The following is a 21,649-nucleotide window of genomic DNA, read 5'->3' as shown; positions in this document are numbered from 1 at the left end:
ATGCTATGGAAGTGGAATAAGCCAGAAACAAAGGAACAATATTGTATGATTCCACTTATATGAGATAGGTAAATTTATAAAAACAGAAAGCATAATAGAGGCTACCAGGACTGGGAGGGGAATGGAAATTTTTTTTTTTTTTTTTTATGAGTACAGAGTTTCTGTTTTGGATCATGAAAGGTTCTAGAAATGGATTATGTAATTATTGTATAACACTGAGACTATACTTATTGCCATTGAGTTATACTCTTCAAATGGTTAAAAATGATAAATCTTATATTATGTATGTTTACCACAATTTTTTTTTAAAAGATCAACACTCAAAAACTGGGGTTGGGGAAGTGGGCAGGAGAAGAGATAGGTGGGAACCCTAGATTGGAGAGAAGAAGAAAATATGGACAACAGAATCAAGAAGGACGAGAGCAGCATCAAGCCAGCCATATGGTCAGGGTTTAAGAAGAAAAACAGCCAATGAGAAGTCCTCAGGAGACCAAGGAATATTTTAAAAGAGTGAGTGTTATTATATAATTTCACTTACTTCCCACTGTGCAATGTAATAACCCTCTTTGACCTTCAAACCTTCACCAAAATTCTGCCACACATGGCACTCATGCTACTCTAGTGATATGGAAGGAGGGAAGAGGGGCAGTGAGCAACAATAAGCAAAGTGGGGCAGAAAAAGGAAAGAAATTGGACTGAGGTGCCAAGAAAATTTTGAGAGTTCACTTTGACAGTGAGACCTTAAAAATCCTCAGAAAATTTGAAATGACATAGGATTTGAAACAGACACAAATAAAGAAGTACAATGCCAGGCCCCAGAAAGACTGTAGGACATAGCAAGACAGATGTCTGGGAATTCAAGGCAATGAGCAGGAACCAAAACATGCATAAAAGATAAAGGAGTGGAATCAAGTAAACAGGGTAGCAGATTCAAGGCACTGAAATTGAAGGAATTTGCTGGGTTTTATGTGAAATGGATTGTATACGATTCATCTCAAGGCAAGAATTTTGCCCAAGGTGGAAGAAATGCAAACAAAAGATTCTGGCTGAGATATAGAAAATCTACCAAGATAAAGTTACCGCTTCTGGCAGAAGACCTCAGACACTGGGTACTTGGCCAGGCTAAGGACCTTGTTGAAAATAATTGAGATTTTGATGAAGAACCATAAGAAGTCAGTAACTCCATGATTCAAGCAAACTGTCAGAGCAGCTAAAAGTTTAATACACAGAACTAAGGAAAGAAACATCCAAGAAGATAGCTTCAAGATGGTGGACGAGTAAGACATAAAGATCACCTTCCTCCCCACAAATACATCAAAATTACATCTACATGTGGAACAGCTCCTACAGAACACCTACTGAACGCTGGCAGAAGACCTCAGACCTCCCAAAAGGCAAGAAACTCCCCAGGTACCTGGGTAGGGCAAAAGAAAAAAGAAAAAACAGACAAAAGAATAGGGACGGGACCTGCACCTCTGGGAGGGAGCTGTGAAGGAGGAAAAGCTTCCACACACTGGGAAGCCCCTTCACTGGCAGAGACGGGGGTTGAGTGGGGGGGGAGCTTCTGAGCCACAGAGGAGAGCACAGCAACAGGGGTGCAGAGGGTAGAGAAGAGAGGTTCCCGCACAGAGGATCAGGGCCGACCAGCAGTCACCAGCCTGAGACGCTTGTCTGCTCACTTGCTGAGGCGAGTGGGGGTGGGGAGCTGAGGCTCGGGCCTCAGAGTTCAGATCCCAGGGAGAGGACTGGGGTTGGCTGCGTGAACACAGCCTGAAGGGGGCTAGTGCACCACAGCTAGCCAGGAGGGAGTTTGTGAAAAAGTCTGGACCTGCCTAAGAGGCAAGAGACCATTGTTTCGGGGTGCACGAAGAAAGGGGATTCAGAGCATCGCCTAAACGAGCTCCAGAGATGGGTGCGAAACATGGCTATCAGCACGGACACCAGAAACAAGCATGAGATGCTAAGGCTGCTGCTGCAGCCACCAAGAAGCCTGTGTGCGAGCACAGGTCACTATCCACACCTCCCCTCCCGGGAGCCTGTGCAGCCTGCAACTGCCAAGGTCCAGTGATCCAGGGACAACTTCAATGGGAGAACACACGTCGTGCCTCAGGCTGTTGCAACCTCACGCAGGCCTCTGCTGCAGCAGGCTTGCCCTGCATTCCATACCCCTCCCTCCCCCTGGCCTGAGTGAGCCAGAGCCCCCAAATCAGCTGCTACTTTACCCCATCCTGTCTGGGTGGGGAACAGACGCCCTCAGGCGACCTACAGGCAGAGGCTGGGCCAATTCCAAAGGTGAACCCCAGGAGCTATGCAAACAAAGAAGAAAAAGGGAAATCTCTCCAGGCAGCCTCAGGGGCAGCGGATTAAATCTCCAAAATCAAACTGATGTACCCTGCATCTATGGAATACCTGAATAGACAACAAATCATCCCAAAATTGAGGCGGTGGACTTTGGGAGCAACTGTAGACTTGGAGTTTGCTTTCTGCATCTAATCTGTTTCTGGTTTTATGTTTATCTAAGTTTAGTATTTACACCTTATTACCACTGGTACATTTATTGATTTGGTTGCTCTTTTTTTTAATATATATATATATAAAATTTTTTTCCTTTTTCTCCTTTTGTGAGTGTGTAAGTGTATGCTTCTCCGTGTGATTTTGTATGTATAGCTTTGCTTTTACCATTTGTCCTAGGCTTCTGTCTGTCCGTTTTTGGTTTTTTTTTACTATAGTTTTTAGCGCTCATTATCATTGGTGGATTTGGTTTTTGATTTGGTTGCTCGCTTCTTTCTTTCTTTTTTTTATTGCTTTTTTTAAATAATTTTTTTTAATTTAATAACTTTATTTTATTTTATTTTATTTTATTTTTCTCCCTTTGGTTTGGAGCTGTGTGGCTGACAGGGTCTTGTTGCTCCGGCTGGTGTCAGGCCTGAGCCTCTGAGGTGGGAGAGCCAAGTTCAGGACATTGGTCCACCAAAGACTTCCTGGCCCAACGTAATATCAAACAGAGAAAGCTCTCTCAGAGATCTCCATCTCAACACTAAGACCCAGCTCCACTCCACGACCAGCAAGCTACAGTGCTGCACACCCTATGCCAAACAACTAGCAAGACAGGAACACAACCCCACCCATTAGCAGAGAGGCTGTCTAAACTCATACTAAGTTCACAAACACCCCAAAACAGACCACCAGACATCGTCCTGCCCACCAGAAAGACAAGATCCAGCCTCATCCACCAGAACACAGGCACCAGTCCCCTCCACCAGGAAGCCTACACAAGGCACTGAAGCTACCTCACCACTGGAGGCAGACAGCACAAACAATGGGAACTATGAACCTGCAGCCTGTGAAAAGGAGACCCCAAACACAATAAGTTAAGCAAAATGAGAAGACAGAGAAACACACAGCAGATGAAGGATGAAGGTAAAAACCCACCAGACAAAACAAATGACAAGGAAATAGGCAGTCTACCTGGAAAAAAAATCAGAGTAATGATAGTAAAGATGATCCAAAACCTTGGAAACAGAATGGAGAAAATACAAGAAACGTTTAAGAAGGAGAAGAACTACAGCAAACAAACAATGATGAACCACAGAATAAATGAAATTAAAAATTCTCTAGAAGTAATCAATAGCAGAATAACTGAGGTAGAAGAACAGACGAGTGACCTGGAGGATAAAATAGTGGAAATAACTACCAGAGAGCAGAATAAAGATAAAAGAATGAAAAGAATTGAGGACAGTCTCAGAGACCTCTGGGACAACATTAAACGCACGAACATTCGAATTACAGGGGTCCCAGAAGAAGAAGAGAAAAAAGAAACGGACTGAGAAAATATTTGAAGACATTATAGTTGAAAACTTCCCTAATATGGGAAAGGAAATAGTCAATCAAGTCCAGGAAGCACAAAGAGTCCCATACAGGATAAATCCAAGGAGAAACACACCAAGACACATATTAATCAAACTACCAAAAATTAAACACAAAGAAAAAATATTAAAAGCAGCAAGGGAAAAGCAACAATTAACATACAAGGGAATCCCCATAAGGTTAACAGCTGATCTTTCAGCAGAATCTCTGCAAGCCAGAAGGGTGTGGCAGGACATATGTAAAGTGATGAAAGGGAAGAACCTACAACCAAGATGACTCTACCCAGCAAGGATCTTATTCAGATTCGACAGAGAAATTAAAACCTTTACAGACAAGCAAAAGCTAAGAGGACTCAGCACCACCAAACCAGCTTTACAACAAATCCTTAAGGAACTTCTCTAGGCAGGAAACACAAGAGAAGGAAAAGACCTACAATAACAAACCCAAAACAATTAACAAAATGTTCATAGGAACACATATATCGATAACTACCTAAAATGTAAATCATTTAAATGCTCCAACCAAAAGACATAGACTGGCTGAAAGGATACAAAAACAAGACCTGTGTATATGCTGTCTACAAGAGACCCACTTCAGACCTAGGGACACATACAGACTGAAAGTGAGGGGATGGAAAAAGATATTCCATGCAAATGGAAATCAAAAGAAAGCTGGAGTAGCAATTCTCATATCAGACAAAATAGACTTTAAAATAAAGACTATTACAAGAGACAAAGAAGAACACTACATAATGATCAAGGGATCAATCCAAGAAGAAGATATAACAATTGTAAATATTTATGTACACAACACAGGAGCACCTCAATACATAAGGCAAATGCTAACAGCCATAAAACGGGAAATCAACCATAACACAATCATAGTAGGGGACTTTAACACCCCATTTTCACCAACGGACAGATCATCTAAAATGAAAATAAGGACACACAAGCTTTAAATGATACATTAAACAAGACAGATTTGATATTTATAGAATCTTCCATCCAAAAAAAAACAGAATACATTTTCTTCTCAACTGCTCAGGGAACATTCTCCAGGATAGATCATATCTTGGGTCACAAACCAAACCTTGGTAAATTTAAGGACACTGAGATCTTACCAAGTATCTTTTCCAACCACAATGCTATGAGACTAGATATCAATTACAGGAAAAAATCTGTAAAAAACACAAACACATGGAGGCTAAACAATACACTACTAAATAGCCAAGAGATCACTGAAGAAATCAAAGAGGAAATCGAAAAATACCTAGAAACAAATGACAACGAAAACACGACAACCCGAAACCTATGCAATGCAGCAAAAGCAGTTCTAAGAGGGAAGTTTATAGCAATACAGTCCTACCTCAAGAAACAAGAAGCAACTCAAATAAACAACCTAATCTTACACCTAAAGCAATTAGACAAAGAAGAACAAAAAAAAACCCCAACGTTAGCAGAAGGAAAGAAATCATAAAGATCAGATCAGAAACAAATGAAAAAGAAATGAAGGAAACAATAGCTAAGATCAATAAAACTAAAAGCTGGTTCATTGACAAGATAAACAAAATTGATAAACCACTAGCCAGATTCATCAAGAAAAAAAGGGAGAAGACTCAAATCAATAGAATTAGAAACGAAAAAGGAGAAGTAACAACTGACACTGCAGAAATACAAAGGATCATGAGAGATTACTACAAGCAACTATATGCCAATAAAATGGACAACCTGGAAGAAATGGACAAATTCTTAGAAAAGCACAACCTACTGAGACTGAACCAGGAAGAAATAGAAAATATAAACAGACCAATCACAAGCACTGACATTGAGACTGTGATTAAAAATCTTCCAACAAACAAAAGCCCAGGAGAAGATGGTTTCACAGGCGAATTCTATCAAACATTTAGAGAAGAGCTAACACCTATCCTTCTCAAACTCTTCCAAAATATAGCAGAGGGAGGAACACTCCCAAACTCATTCTACAAGGCCACCATCACCCTGACACAAAAACCAGACAAAGATATCACAAAGAAAGAAAACTACAGGCCAATATCACTGATGAACATAGATGCAAAAAATACTAGCAAACAGAATCCAACAGCACATCAAAAGGATTATACACCATGATCAAGTGGGGTTTATCCCAGGAATGCAAGGATTCTTCAATATATGCAAATCAATTAATGTGATAAACCATATTATCAAATTGAAGGAGAAAAACCATATGATCATCTCAATAGATGCAGAAAAAGCTTTTGACAAACTTCAACACCAATTTATGATTAAAAACCCTCCAGAAAGTAGACATAGAGGGAACTTACCTCAACATAATAAAGGCCATATATGACAAACCCACAGCAAACATCATTCTCAATGGTGAAAAACTGAAACCATTTCCACTAAGATCAGGAACAAGACAAGGTTGTCCATTCTCACCACTATTATTCAACATAGTTTTGGAAGTGTTAGCCACAGCAATCAGAGAAGAAAAAGAAATAAAAGGGATCCAAATCGGAAAAGAAGAAGTAAAGCTGTCACTGTTTGCAGATGACATGATACTATACATAGAGAATCCTAAAGATGCTACCAGAAAACTACTAGAGCTAATCAATGAATTTGGTAAAGTAGCAGGATACAAAATTAATGCACAGAAATCTCTTGCATTCCTATACACTAATGATGAAAAATATGAAAGAGAAATTAAGGAAACACTCCCATTTACCAGTGCAACATAAAGAATAAAATACCTAGGAATAAACCTACCTAAGGACACAAAAAACTTGTATGCAGAAAACTATAAGACACTAATGAAAGAAATTAAAGATGATACAGACAGATGGAGAGACATACCATGTTCTTGGATTGGAAGAATCAACATTGTGAAAATAACTATACTACCCAAAGCAATCTACAGATTCAATTCAATCCCTATCAAACTACCAATGGCATTTTTCACAGAACTAGAACAAAAAACTTCACAATTTGTATGGAAACACAAAAGACCCCGAATAGCCAAAGCAATCTTGAGAAAGAAAAACAGAGGTGGAGAAATCAGGCTCCCTGACTTCAGACTATACTATAAAGCTACAGTAATCAAGGCAGTATGGTACTGGCACAAAAACAGAACAGGATAGAAAGCCTAGAGGTAAACCCACACACATATGGTCACATTGATCAAGGAGGCAAGAATTTGTAATGGAGAAAAGACAGCTTTGTCAATAAGTGCTGCTAGGAAAACTGGACAGCTACATGTAAAAGAATGAAATTAGAACACTCCCTAACACCATACACAAAAATAAACTCAAAATGGATTAAAGACCTAGATGTAAGGCCAGACACCATCAAACTCTTAGAGGAAAATATAGGCAGAACACTCTATGACATAAATCACAGCAAGATCCTTTTTGACCCACCTCCTAGAGAAATGGAAATAAAAACAAAAATAAACAAATGGGACCTAATGAAACTTAAAAGCTTTTAAACAGCAAAGGAAACCATAAACAAGATGAATATACAATGCTCAGAATGGGAGAAAATATTTGCAAATGAAGCAACTGACAAAGGATTAATCTCTAAAACATACAAACAGCTCATGCAGCTCAGTATCAAAAAAACAAATAACCCAATCCCAAAATGGGCAGAAGACCTAAATAGACATTTCTCCAAAGAAGATATACAGATTGCCAACAAACACATGAAAGGATGCTCAACATCACTAATCACTAGAGAAATGCAAATCAAAACTACCATGAGGTACCACCTCACACCAGTCAGAATGGCCATCATAAAAAAATCTACAAACAATAAATGCTGGAGAGGGTGTGGAGAAAAGGGAACCCTCTTGCACTGTTGGTGGGAATATAAATTGATACAGCCACTATGGAGAACAGTATGGAGGTTCCTTAAAAAATGAAAAATAGAACTACCATAAGACCCAGCAATCCCACTACTGGGCATATACCCTAAGAAAACCATAATTCAAAATGAGTCATGTACCACAATGTTCATTGCAGGTCTCTTTACAATAGCCAGAACATGGAAGCAATCTAAGTGGCCATCGACAGATGAATGGATAAAGAAGATGTGGCACATATATACAGTGGAATATTACTCATCCATAAAAAGAAATGAAATTGAGTTATTTGTAGTGAGGTGGCTGGTCCTAGAGTGTGTCATACAGTGTGAAGTAAGTCAGAAAGAGAAAAACAAATACCTTATGCTAACACATGTATATGGAATCTAAAAAAAAAAAAAAATGGTTCTGAAGAACCTAGTGGCAGGACAGGAGTAAAGACACCGACATAGGGAATGGACTTGAGGACACGGGGAGGGGGAAGGGTAAGCTGGGATGAAGTGAGAGAGTGGCATGGACATGTATACACTACCAAATGTAAAATAGATAGCTAGTGGGAAGCAGCCAGAGAGCACAGGGAGATCAGCTCGGTGCTTTGTGACCACCTAGAGTGGTGGGACAGCGAGGGTGGGAAGGAGATGCAAGAGGGAGGAGATATGGGGATATATGTATATGTATAGCTGATTCACTTTGTTATACAGCAGAAACTAACACACCATTGTAAAGCAACTATACTCCAATAAAGATGTTAAAAAAAAAAAAGGAAAGAAAAGAAACATCCAAGAAGAGGCCTGTTAGGATCACTATCAACTCTGGGGAGAGTTGAATGCATCCACTGTGCTGCTCCAACTCAGGAATAATCAGAGCCAAATGCAAGCACACTTGAAAGCATTCCTCAAAGTCCACACAAACCCATCAACTAGAGTGGCAGCCTCACAAGCACTAGGGGCTTCTGATCAAACATTGAATGAATAATAATCTACTCTAACCCAGAGGCAACCCTAAGTAGCCAGGCTGAAAGAAAAAAGGGGGAGGAGAGGAATCTTAGCAAGGTCATTACAGGATACACACTTCAAGAGAAAGAGACTTTCAAGAATTATTTCAGCCAAGCCAGTAAACAAATACAAAACAAAATGAGCAAACAACAACAAAATAACCCTGGGAGAGGGGATCAGCATCCAAAGTTGCTAAATTATTTAATCCCTTCCTGAAAACTACAAGACACGCAAAGAAACAGAAAGGTGTGACCCACGCACAGGGAAAATATCAAGCAATAAAAGCTGCTTTAAATAGACCCAGATGAAAAAAAAAAAAAAAAAAGACCCAGATGATATAGACTATGCAGACAAAGACCTCAAAGCAGCCATTATGAATACCTTCAAAAACTAAAAGTTAAGAAACTGTGAATATGTTACTAAGAATTAGGAGAAGCTAAGATGACAATGACTCATAAAATGGAGGTTATCAATAAAGAGATACTATTACAAAGAACAAAACAGAAATTCTGGAGTTGAAAGTACAGTAACCAAAATGAAATATTCACTAGAGGGGCTCAACAGTAGAAGGAAGATGAGAGAATCCATAAACTTGAAGAGAGACTAATAGATATTAGGCAATTTGAAGAGCAGAGGGAAAAATAATAAATAAAAATGAAAAGAAGAGAAATGTGGGACACCGTTATGGGTGCTGACATACACGTAATGGGACTACCAGGAGAGGTGAGAGGGAAAACGACAGAAGAAAAAAATATTAAAAGAATAGCTGAAAACTTCCGAAATTTGATGAAACACATTAATCTACATACAAAGAAGCTCAGCCAACTTCAAGTAGGATAAACTTAGAAGGTCTACACCCAGACACATGAATAATCACAAAGATAAAATCCAAAGAAAAAGAAAAAAGCCTTGAAAGCAATAAGAGAAAAACAATCCAACATGTACAAGGGAACCCCAATATGATTAAGAGCAGACTTCTCATTACAAACAGTGGAGGCCAGAAGGCAATAGGATGACATATTCAAAGTGCTGACAGTAAAAAACTGTCAATCAAGAATCTTATATCCAGCAAAACTATACTATTTCAAAAATGAAAGTGAAAAAGATATTCCCAGGTGAACAAAACTCGAGATCATTTGCCATAGTAGACATACCTTACAAGAAATACTAAAGGAAGTTCTGCAGGCTGAGAGTGACACCAGACAGTAATTCAAATCCACACAAAAAACAAGTGTCAATACAGGTAATTATGTAGGTGATTACAAATGACAGTATAATTGTATCTTTCTGCTCTTAACTGATTTTAAGATCAATTGCATAAAACAAATATATGTAATTATATTGTTGAGCCTATAACATAAAAATGTAATATATATAGCACCAAGGAGGCAAGCGGGAATAAAGTTCTATCTGAGTAAGGAAATGACATCAGATGGAATTCAAACCCACGGTAAGCAATGAAGAGAACCAGAAAGAGTAAATAAGAACATTAATATAACACACTCCATACATATTGATATACACTTGTTCTACTTTCTTCTCTCAGCTTCTTTAAAAGTATAAGATTAAATAAAGTAATAATTATAATAATGTATGATACATGATATGTATAATAATAATAGCACAAAAAGAAGTGGCAAAGCACTAATTAAGTTTTTTAGGTTTCTCTGAAACAAAGCCAGTATAAATCTGAAGTAGATTCTGATAACTTAAAATTTAGACTTATAAACCTTAGAGCAACCACTAACAAAATTAACCAAATAGAAATTAAAAGTCTCTAATGGAATTAAACTGTTACACTAGAAAGTATCTAATACAAAAGAACACAATTAAGGAGGAATAGAGAAACCAAAAGCACATGATGAACATAGAAAACAAAAGGCAAAGTGGCAGATGTAATTTCAACCATATCAAAAATAATATCACTAAATATGAATGGATTAAACAACCTGATCAAGAGACAAAGGCTGTCAGACTGGATTTAAAAAAAAACAATAACTATACACTGTCTGCAGGAGATACACTCTACATTCAAGGATCAAACTGGTTGAAAGTAAAATGATAGAAAAAGATATATCATACAAGCAACAGTAACAAAAAACTGGAATGGCTATATTAATATCAGACAACATTGACTTTAAAACAAAAACTATGTTACTGGTGATAAAGAGGGATATTTCATAATGATTGAAAAGATCACTCTATCAGGAATATGTAATGATTACAAAAAGATGTGCACCTAACAACAGAGCCACAACATACATGAAGAAAAACTTTAATTTTACAGAATTGAGGGAAAAACAGACAACTGAACAACAATTGTGGGAATCTTCAATACCCCACTTTTAATTACTGATAGAAGATCAAAAAAGAAATAGAAATTTAAACAATACTATAAATCAACTACATGTAACAATCATCTATAGAACATTCCACCCAACAGCAGCAGAATACACATTCTTCTCAAATACTCAGGGAACATTCTTTAAAACAGACCATATGCTAGGCCATAAAACAAACCACAATAAATTTTAAAGGACTACAATCATACAAAGCATCTTATCTGATCACTATAGAATTAAATTAGAAATCAATAACACAAAGAAATTTAAGAAATTCACAAGTACGTGAAAATTAAACAGCATATGCCTAAGTAACCAATGGGTCAAAGAAGAAATCATGAGTCGAGTTAGAAACTACTTTGAGACGAATGAAAACAGAAACACAACACACCAAACTTTATGGGATACATCTAAAGCAATACTCAGGAGGAAATTTATAGCTGTAAAAACCTATATTATAAAAGAAGAAAGATCTCTAATCAGTAACCTAAATTTCCACTTTAAAAAACTAGAAAAAGTAGAGTGAACTAAACTCAAACCTAGAAAAAAGAAGAAAATAATGAACAATAGACCAAAAAGAAATAAAATAGAGAATAAAAACTAAAGAAAATCACCAAACTAAAGTTTTTTTATATGAAAAGATCAACAAAATTAACAAACACTTAGCTAGACTGGCCAAGGGAAAAAAAAAGAGAGAGAGAGAGAAGACACAAATTACCAAAATCAGGAATGACATAAGACTGCTACCAACCTTACAAAAAAAATTTTTTTAATAATTTAAGGTAATATTATGAACAGCTATATGTTAACAAATTAGATGACTCAGATCAAACAGACAGATTCCTAGAGAGATATAAATTATGAAAACATACCCAAAAAGAAGTAGAAACTCTGCAAAAACCTAAAAAGTAAAGAGGGCAATTAGTAATTTTAAAACTTCTCCCAAAGTAAAGTCCAGGCCCAGAAGATTTCACTAGTGAACTGCATCAAATATTCAAGAAAGAATTAATACCAATCTTTCACAAATTCTTCCCAAAAAATAGAAAAGGAGGGAATACATACCAACTAATTCTATGAGGTCAGTATTACCCAGATGCCAAAACCAGACAAAGATCTAAAAAGAGGGAAAAACAACCCAAAAAACTACAGACCAATATTCATTACCAATATAGATACAAAAATTCTCAACAAAATACTAGCAAACCAAATCCAGTAATATATAAAAAGGGAATACACACCATGACCAAGTGGAATTTACCCCAAAAACACAAGAATGATTTCAAATCCAAAATTCAATTAATGTAATACACCATATTATCAGAATAAGGGATCAAAAAAATACACACTATAAGCAGAAAAGTACACTGGACCAAATCCAACACCCTTTCATGATAAGAACACTCAACAAAGTAGAATTAGAGGGAGTTTATTCAATGTGATAAAGAACATCTACTATAAAACCACAGTTAACATTGTACTCAATGGTGAAAGACTAAACGCTTTACCCCCCAAGATCAGGAACAAGACAAGGACATCTGCTCTCACCATTTCTATTCAACATTATAATAGAGGGTCTAGCCAGGGGTATTTGGCAAGAAAAAAAAGAAATAAAAGGTATGAAGATTGAAAAGGAAGATGACAAGATCTTTTACATATAAAATCCAAAGGCAACAACTAAAAAAAATAAATTAGTACTAATAAAAGGTTCAGCAAGATTGCAGGATACAAGATCAATATTAGAAAATTAATTGTATTTCCATACACTTGAAATAAATATTGCAAAATGAAATTAAGAAAATAATTCTATTTATAATAGCATCAAAAAGAACAAAATACTTAGGAATAAATTTAACAGAAGAAATGAAAAGCTGTAGATGGAAAACTACAAAACACTGCTGAAAGAAATTAAAGAAAATATAAATAAATGGAAAGATATTCCATGTTCATGGATCAGAAAGATCAATACGGCAATACTTACCATAGTGATCTACAGATTAAACACAATCCCTATCAAAATCCCAGTTAGTTTTTTGTAGAAATTGACAAATGGATCCTAAAATTTCTATGGAAAAGGAAGGGATCCAGAATAGACAAAAACAGTCTAGAAAAAGAAAAAAGTTAGGGACTCCCACTTCCTGATTTCAAAACTTACTACAATGCTATAGTAATAAAGACAGTGTAGTACTGACATAAAGACAGACATGTAGATCAATGGAATAGAATTGAGAGTCCAAAAATAAAACCTGACATTTATGGCCACTGATTTCTGACAAGAGTGCCAAGACAATTTTATAGGGAAATAAGGTTCTTTACAAAAAACAGTGCTGGGACAATTGGATAGCCACATAAAAAAGAATGAAGTTGGCTCCCTACCTCACACCACACATAAAACAATTAATTCAAAATGGATCATAGACCTAAATGTAAGAGCTACAACTATAAAACTCTTAGAAGAAAACATAGGAGTCAATCTTCATGATGCTGGATTAGGCTAAATTTTCTTAGATACAACACCAAAAGCACAAGTGACCAAAGAACACATAAGCAAACTAGATAACAGCAAAATAAATTTAAAACTTTTGAGCTGCAAAAGATACCATCAAGAAGTTAAGACAACTTACATAATGGAAGAAAATATTTTCAAATTAAATATCTGATAAAGACTTGTATCTAGTATATATAAAGAACTCTTACAACTCAAAAATAAAAAGACAAATAACCTAATTTAAAAATGTGCAAAAGATCTGAATAGACATCTCTCTAATGAAGATATACAAATGACCAATAAGCACAGAAAATAATGTTCACTATCATTAGTTATAAGGGAAATGCAAATCAAAACCATAATTAGAGACCATTTCACATCCACTAGAACAGATATAATCAAAAAGACAGTATGTGTTGGAGAACATGTGGAAAAATTGGGACCCTCATACATTGCTAGTATAGATGTAAAATGGTACAGCCACTGTGGAAAACAGTTTTGCAGTTCCTCATAAGGTTATAACAGTTACAAAATGACTCAGCAATTCCACTCATAGGTATATAGCCAAGAGAAATGAAAACATTTCTACGATTCCCTTAACCTTTGCCTCATGGCTTTTTCATGGTCACAAGATGACTGACTCATTCCTTGACATCACTTCCAAATTTCAGGACAAAAGAAGGTAAAAATAAATGGAAAAAGGTTTCAAACTTGCTTACCAGTTAGGTCTGCCATAGGAGGTTTCTAGGAGATTAGCTCTCCTAGAAACTTTGCTTGTTCATTAGGCCAAACGTTTGTCATTTGGCCATCCCTGGCTGAAGGTGACTATATACGAAAGAGGTCTGAGGATATGGACTAGGCCAACCATCCAGCATTGTCTGCCACCATAACTTAATAATTTATTAAGTGCTTTACTTAGCACTATCTAGCACGCATTACTTTCCCATCTAACCTTACAAATTTGCATGTAGTTAGGCTTTGGTGAAGACCATCAATGGGGTAGGGTTTCAGAGATCATCTAGTCCAACACTCCCCATATGATTGTGGGCAAGAAGTCATTCAGATCCTGCTTGAACCATTTCATGAACCACTATCTCATGAAGTAATTCACTCTAGACAAAGAAAACTACTTCATCCAAGCCATATCTACCTCACTGTGGGTTCATTTGTTTAAAGTATTAGAAAGTCATATTAATTAAGAAAGCACCATCTCATTTAAATCTTAGAACAGCTATATAAATTGATAAAACAGGCATTATAAATCCCATCTAACCAATTGGAAATCTGAAACTCAGCTAATTTAGGAGACTTGAATCCAGACTGTCTAATGAAAAATGATAATACTAGGCCAATTCCTTTTCCACAAGCAGTCCTTCACATATTTTAAGCTGGGGCCCATGAACAATTGATGGGTCAGCTTTGGGTGATCCATGGAGCTGTTAAAATTGTATTCAATATTAGATATATGATCCATTTTTTGTAGAAAGGGTCCTTAGCTGTCATCAGATTTTACTGTGACTCCCCACTTAGTGACTCCCCAAATGGTGAAAAAACACTGATTTTAAAATGATTGTGAAATGCTTCTTCTTTCCCAGAGTTTTTACTTCCTCAGATGAAACATCTCCAGTTTCTCCAGTCATGCCTCTTGATTTCCCCTACTCTACCCCTCAGACCTATTCTTCCCTGCTCTTCCCTATCTTATCAAATGGCAGTCACCTGAGAGTCATGTTTGATTCCTTACCATCCCACACTCTCACCTCCAGTCCAACACAAGAGCTGCTTATTTTCCTTTTCAATTTCCTTTTCAATACACATTTCTTCATCTCAGCTGCCATGATCATTTCCAGCTAGAGCTAATGCAGTCTCCTAATTGCCCCCTTCCTCCTTCTATCCGCACCCCTCTTTCAACCAAGAATAGTCTTTCTAAAATGTCAAGTAAATCATGTTATTCTCTTGCTTGAAACATCTGTGGTTTCCTCTGACACTCAGTAAAACTTCCAGCCGCCTACCCATGGCCCTGAAGACCATGGGTGATCTGACCCAAGCCTTCCTCTCTGATGCTACCTCACTCTTCTTGCTCCCCTCATTCACTGCATTGGATTGACAGCAGCCTGCTTTCAGTTCCTAGCACATGTCACATTTCTTCCCATCTCAGGACCATTCCTCTCTTCCAGAATGTTCTTTACCCCATTCCTCCCCATCCTTCTGTCCTCAGTTTAAATATTATTTCCTCAGAGATACTCAATCTTTCTAAATTAGGACTAATTCAACTCTCCCTATTTATCTCAGCTCCTTAATGAGTTGTTAATTAGTTAGCAAGCTATTGTGTGTGTGTGCATGTTTGTTTATTCTATTTTCCCCTTTAGACTATAAGCTTCATGAGGGTAGGTTCCATATTTGTCTTTTACCGTTGTACTTCCAGTGGCTTGTTCAGTGCTGGCTAGATGATAAGCACAAAAACGTCAACGAATGAATGAAAGAATACCCAGTTTCAAGTCCTCTCACCATCCGGGACATATTCTAATGTGTAATATACCTCTTAAAATGTGGTCCCAGGGCTTCCCTGGTGGCGCAGTGGTTGAGAGTCTGCCTGCCAATGCAGGGGACACGGGTTCGAGCCCTGGTCTGGGAAGATCCCACATGCCACGGAGCAACTAGGCCCGTGAGCCACAACTACTGAGTCTGCGCGTCTGGAACCTGTGCTCCGCAACAAGAGAGGCCACGATAGTGAGAAGCCCGCGCACTGCGATGAAGAGTGGCCCCCGCTTGCCACAACTAGAGAAAGCCCTCGCACAGAAACGAAGACCCAACACAGCCAAAAATTTTTTAAAAATTAATTAATTAAAAAAAAAAAATGTGGTCCCAAAATTAAACTCAAATTTCCAGGTGAGGCCTAACCCTTTCAGAGAGGTCTGGGCATGCCATGTTTACCTAATTCTTCCCTCCTTTTCTATATCAAAATAGGCTACTTCACAAACCTCCACAAGGAAATGTTCTAATAAGCTCTGTGTCTCTGCCATTGGTAAATGTGACCATATATATATATACTCAGTATATCACAAATTAAAGAGAGACTTTGAGTATGGACTCATAAAGCATCAGTAAAGAATGCAGCAAGTCTCTGGCTCCCAATTCAGAGCTTTTTGTATTGCCTTCCTAAAATCAGTCGACGATGCCCCAGTTTAAACTTCAGTCCCCAAGTAAAAAATATTTCAACATGTTGGCCATCAGAATATGCACAATGAAGATTTGTATTTCTAGTGCCCTGCCTCCAATATGCATGATAGCCTATCAGTTTGTTTCCCCTTCAACCTTCATGCTACAAAGCACAAAGGCACCAGGAGTCCCAAGTATCTAGGGGTTTTTCTGGACACAACGGATTCAGCTTGTTTTCTGAGTGCAGGGGTAAGTTCAAAAGATGTTCTACAACTCAGGTATATAAACAAGCTAGAGCTGGAAGAGGCTGCTGAGAAGTCAGCGTGTCATCTCTGCTTTGTTAGATAAGCAACACACAAAATCAAACCAACCTGTTAAAATTATTACCATCTCCCTACTTACCAACAATGATGCAGTGGATGGCAGAGAGCATTAATCACTCGAAAATATCTAATCAGAGTAGAGACCTTTTATATTACCATTTAAATTCTTAACTGCCCTCAGCCTGATTTCTTTTAAGCAAAGGCCCACAGCCCTTACACATTTCATGGTTATTTTCTCTAGTTATGTAGCCTTTATTTTCTTCCTAGTGTCTCATTTTTTGTCCCCCTCCCCCATTCCATTCTTTCCCTTCAAATGGACAGAACCTGGTTCCTATCACCTAGAGATGAATTAACCTTTCCAAATATCCTGACATCGCCTTCCTAGAAAAGTTCCCCAGAGCTCTGTGACCGATGGAGAAGAGAGGCAGCTTGGCTTTGACTTTAATATACATTTTGAAATACCTTTTGCAGGAAGGCTGGAAATAAGGAACTAATAACAAAGTGCTTCTAAAATTACTGGTAAATCTGAAGCATTCTGCCTGGTGCACAGCCTTTTGAGAGTTTTTAATTCATCAATTAAGTGATCAAAGATCTTGTTCAAGATACGATTACATTTCTTTTGTTCTCTTTGCACAATCATATTAAAATTGATAGCATTCCTAAAATCAAACGGGTTCCAAAGCTAAAAATAAAAACAGACAAAACGACACCCTAACATTCATCACTTTCTACAGGCTATGATTGGTCCTTAACTAATTGGGATACAAATGCTAGGACAAACCATTCCACAGTGATGATGTCAAAGGAGAAACTTGAAGTTTCCACATTCCTAAAGCAGCTACTATGCATTTAGGCTGTAGCCAGGCCCTTCTGGGAAAGGGTGCAGACAGAGAAGTTCTGGCTACTTGCCAATGCCAAACCCAAGAGTAAATAATTTCAATAATAGAGAATGGAGGTCTTTAAGTGGCTGCTGATGACCTTTGTCACATACACAGGATTACTCTTCCTTATACCACTGAAAACCAAACAAATCCATAGCCTAAGAATCAGAAGGAAATATTTCTTAAATTACCACAATCCTTCTTAATCCTTGTTCCCCAGGAGTCAGTTATGTTTACTGTATTTTGTCTGAATATTCTTGCTTGTCTAAAAGTGGGGCTAATAAGCTATTTCTCTAAAAGGTCAGACAATAAATATTTTAGGCTTTGTGGGCCCCTCAGTCTCTTATACAACCATTCAACTCCACCACTGTACTGTGAAAGCAGCCACAGAGGATATGTCAGTGAATGGGTGTGGCTGTGATCCAATAAATCTTTATTTACAAAAACAGGCACTGAGCCAGATTTGCCTGTGGACCACAGTTTGCCCACCCCGTCTCTAAAACATGGTCATGACCATAACCCACTCTTGGGGACCTTAATCTACATCACATGAATGCTGGACAATTTGTAGGAGAGTTCTTATTACGGCCTCAGGATAGAAAAATAGAATTGGTCTGATAGTGGAAAGAAGGTTATTGAGCCACAAGCATAACTTTCATATGGTTTTCTCTTCAAAAAGTTCATTTTACTCTCCAAATTAAATTTTTTGGAAACATTCATTGTTTCTTTTAAAGAACATTAGATTTCACATTGCATCCCAGTTATTTATTACCTGAGTTTTGGTCTTAACAAATATGATTTTGTTATTCTCTGTCATCAGTGGAGCAAGCACATGTGGTTCTGATTGACAAAATTGTGATAAAATTCACTGCATCCTTTAAAGAAAAGCGATTGAAAAGTTTTCAGACTGCTGCAGAGAACACAGGGGGGAAAACGAGAGGATTGAATTTCAACAAAAGACATGCCAGATTTTTTTCCTGTTCTTATTCTTCAACATTCTCCCACTACTCAGTATCTAATTAGATACTGGAACAATCTGGGAATCATGTGTTTCTCTTTAAACTTTTGGCCAAGTCCATCTCACTATGGTTAATGTTGGGTACACTTAGGTTCCCTGCCAGGGACTAGTACTGGGTGACATCACATGCTGTGTCACAAACAATGGAACAGAAATAAGTGTGCACGCTCTGAGACAAGCAAAACACTCACAGTCATTTTGGTTTTTCCTCTTTTCTTTTACTTCAAATCCATGTTCATTTGTTTGCTTGAAAACCCTCCTTTGTCTCTCAACTTTTTCCAGAAACAGATATCCCTTGCTATTATTGCCCCCAGAAAAAAATTACAATTCAATTTTTTAAAAATCTCATGGGCCCACATAATATCTGCATTGTTGAGCTCTGTTGGAACGGCTTTCTTGATTAACTTAAGAGTGAACAAAACACAGGACATTCGTTGAGAACACCACAGTAAGTCACCACATAACCTATTTGCCCTTATAAATAGGTCGCCTACTGGACAAGAAAAAAGAGAGAATGGACATAACGAAAACAACATGACCTTCAAAGCTGTCTGGCATGTGGTTGTTTCCCTCATGAACTGATATTCATATCTGAGAACAACCATCCCATCTCCATGCTACAGCCTTCTTGATACAGAACTGGAACAAAAGGAAGTTATGTAACTCATCAGCTACTAGGGGAATGTTGAGGATGCCAAAAAAGACACAGACATAGTCAGACCTTTTTAACTTGAAAAAAAAAAGTGTCATTTGTGAGTGGAGAATAAATATCCTGAAACTCTCTTCCATATGTCTGCTTTCCTTCTACTGGGCTACATTCCAAAGAGGTCGTAGTAGTTCCATGTTTTTCTCTAAAGTATGAAAAACTATTCTGAACAGATTTTAAAAATGGTTTTCTTCACAGTCACTAATGTACAAATGTTCCCCCGTAATTGCTTTCGAGTGAATTTAACAATATTCGGAATTCCTTGGCTAGGTGATTCCTGATTTAAGAAGTAATTTGAAGAGTCACTCTCATCAGATGATCCTCAACTATTGGTGATGGGAAACAAGCACTTTTTAAATATATTGCTTGACAATACAAACTATCTACTTAGTAACACTGCCCCACGGCTACCAATATTGTACTTCTGACTAAATGCTTGCCATAAGCATAATGCTTTCTAAATGTCCTTTTTAACAAACTCTTATAAAATATTCCTTTGAGGGTTGAAGATGCCAATAAATTGTAGAACCTAGGCTTTTCACTGGGTCATCATCTATATGCAAAATATCTTAGTAAATTATGGGCCTGCAATGTACATACATTCTGATATTAGACATTTTTGCTTACCCAAACCAGCAGGTCAGCCATCTTGCTTATCTAGCTTATTGAAAATTCCCAGAAAAATGACTATCACCTATAGGATTCCCACAATAAACCATGCTAAACTGACCAACTGTCTTACTGCTAGCTAATCAGTTCTCCATTTCTCTTGCTTTTTCAGTGGGTTCCTTTAAATTTTTTCCTCTCTTTTGTTCTCTGTCTTTATTTTGTGTTATTCCATACCACCCCTAAGGCAGAAATGTGGGCTTTGACCAGCTAAGAAAAATATAAATAATCTCAAAACTGTATGAAGTGAATTCAGCTCAAAGAAGGGTGAAAGATTTGGTAAAGATTTCAAACATTTTGATCAATTCTAACTCAAAAGACTATCTTCAAGTTGAGTATTTAACCAGGGCCTGATTCAAAGCAAAAACATAATAAAAAAAATCTCAACGCATCTTCATATCTTTAGTCAAAGGAATAATAATCTCCATATTTCATTTTTATAGAGGTTAAAAAGATATACATGTCCTGATTTTTTTGATAAATTAACAACATTTGGAAAAGAAATTCATTATGCTAAAAACCACTGCAAATTTACATTGAGGAAACCTCCTTTGGTTCAGAGTTCTGTCCTGTCAGTGGATCTATAAATTTATTATTTTAAAATTTGTCTTTATATGGAAGCATCTCAACTGCTTCTAATTGTCTTTATTTTTCTTCCCTGAATCTTTTCTAGCTCCACTACATTTTTATTCAATTACAGCAAACAAAGAAACCTGGGACGGCTATTCTAGGAGCAGACACATTATGGTCTTAAAAAAGATATATTCTCATACACTAAATGGTTTAACAAGTCCTATATACAAGTTAGCACAGAAACTCAAGTTGTTTCCTGCTAGTATTCTCAGCTGCAACAGTGGGTGTTGTTCTCCCCACTAGCTCCTGTAGTAATTGGCAAAAGTCAAGCTGGGGAAAGTTTCTTTTCTCCTGCACCCTAACACATTAGCAATAGCAACCAGAGAATGCTGCCAATTAGTGTTTTGTTTAAGCTATTATTTTGATCAGCTTTGAAAATTAGAAGAAAACTTATTTATTAATAATTGCTTTTGAAAGAGTATGGTCACCACTTATAGAATTAAAATCAGGATATACAACTTCCAAAACACTGACAAAAATAGAAGCAAAGAATACACAGTTTATGGTTCAAAAGAGAGGAAATAGCAAAAATACATGATTAAAAAGGAAGCTCTAAAAGCAGTAAGAGTGATATAGGTTAACATAATAATTATAGTAAATATAAATGAGTTAACTACTCCTATCAGGGACAAAAATTCTTAAATTGGATTTAAAAAATTGCCTAAGCACTTAAAAGTGACATAGTAAATTAAAAATTAAAAGGATGGACAAAGATGTAACAGACT

This window comes from Balaenoptera ricei, chromosome 19, assembly GCF_028023285.1.
Source record: "Balaenoptera ricei isolate mBalRic1 chromosome 19, mBalRic1.hap2, whole genome shotgun sequence".
NCBI classification, from domain to species: Eukaryota; Metazoa; Chordata; class Mammalia; order Artiodactyla; family Balaenopteridae; genus Balaenoptera; species Balaenoptera ricei.
Note: the sequence above shows the minus strand (reverse complement) of the source record.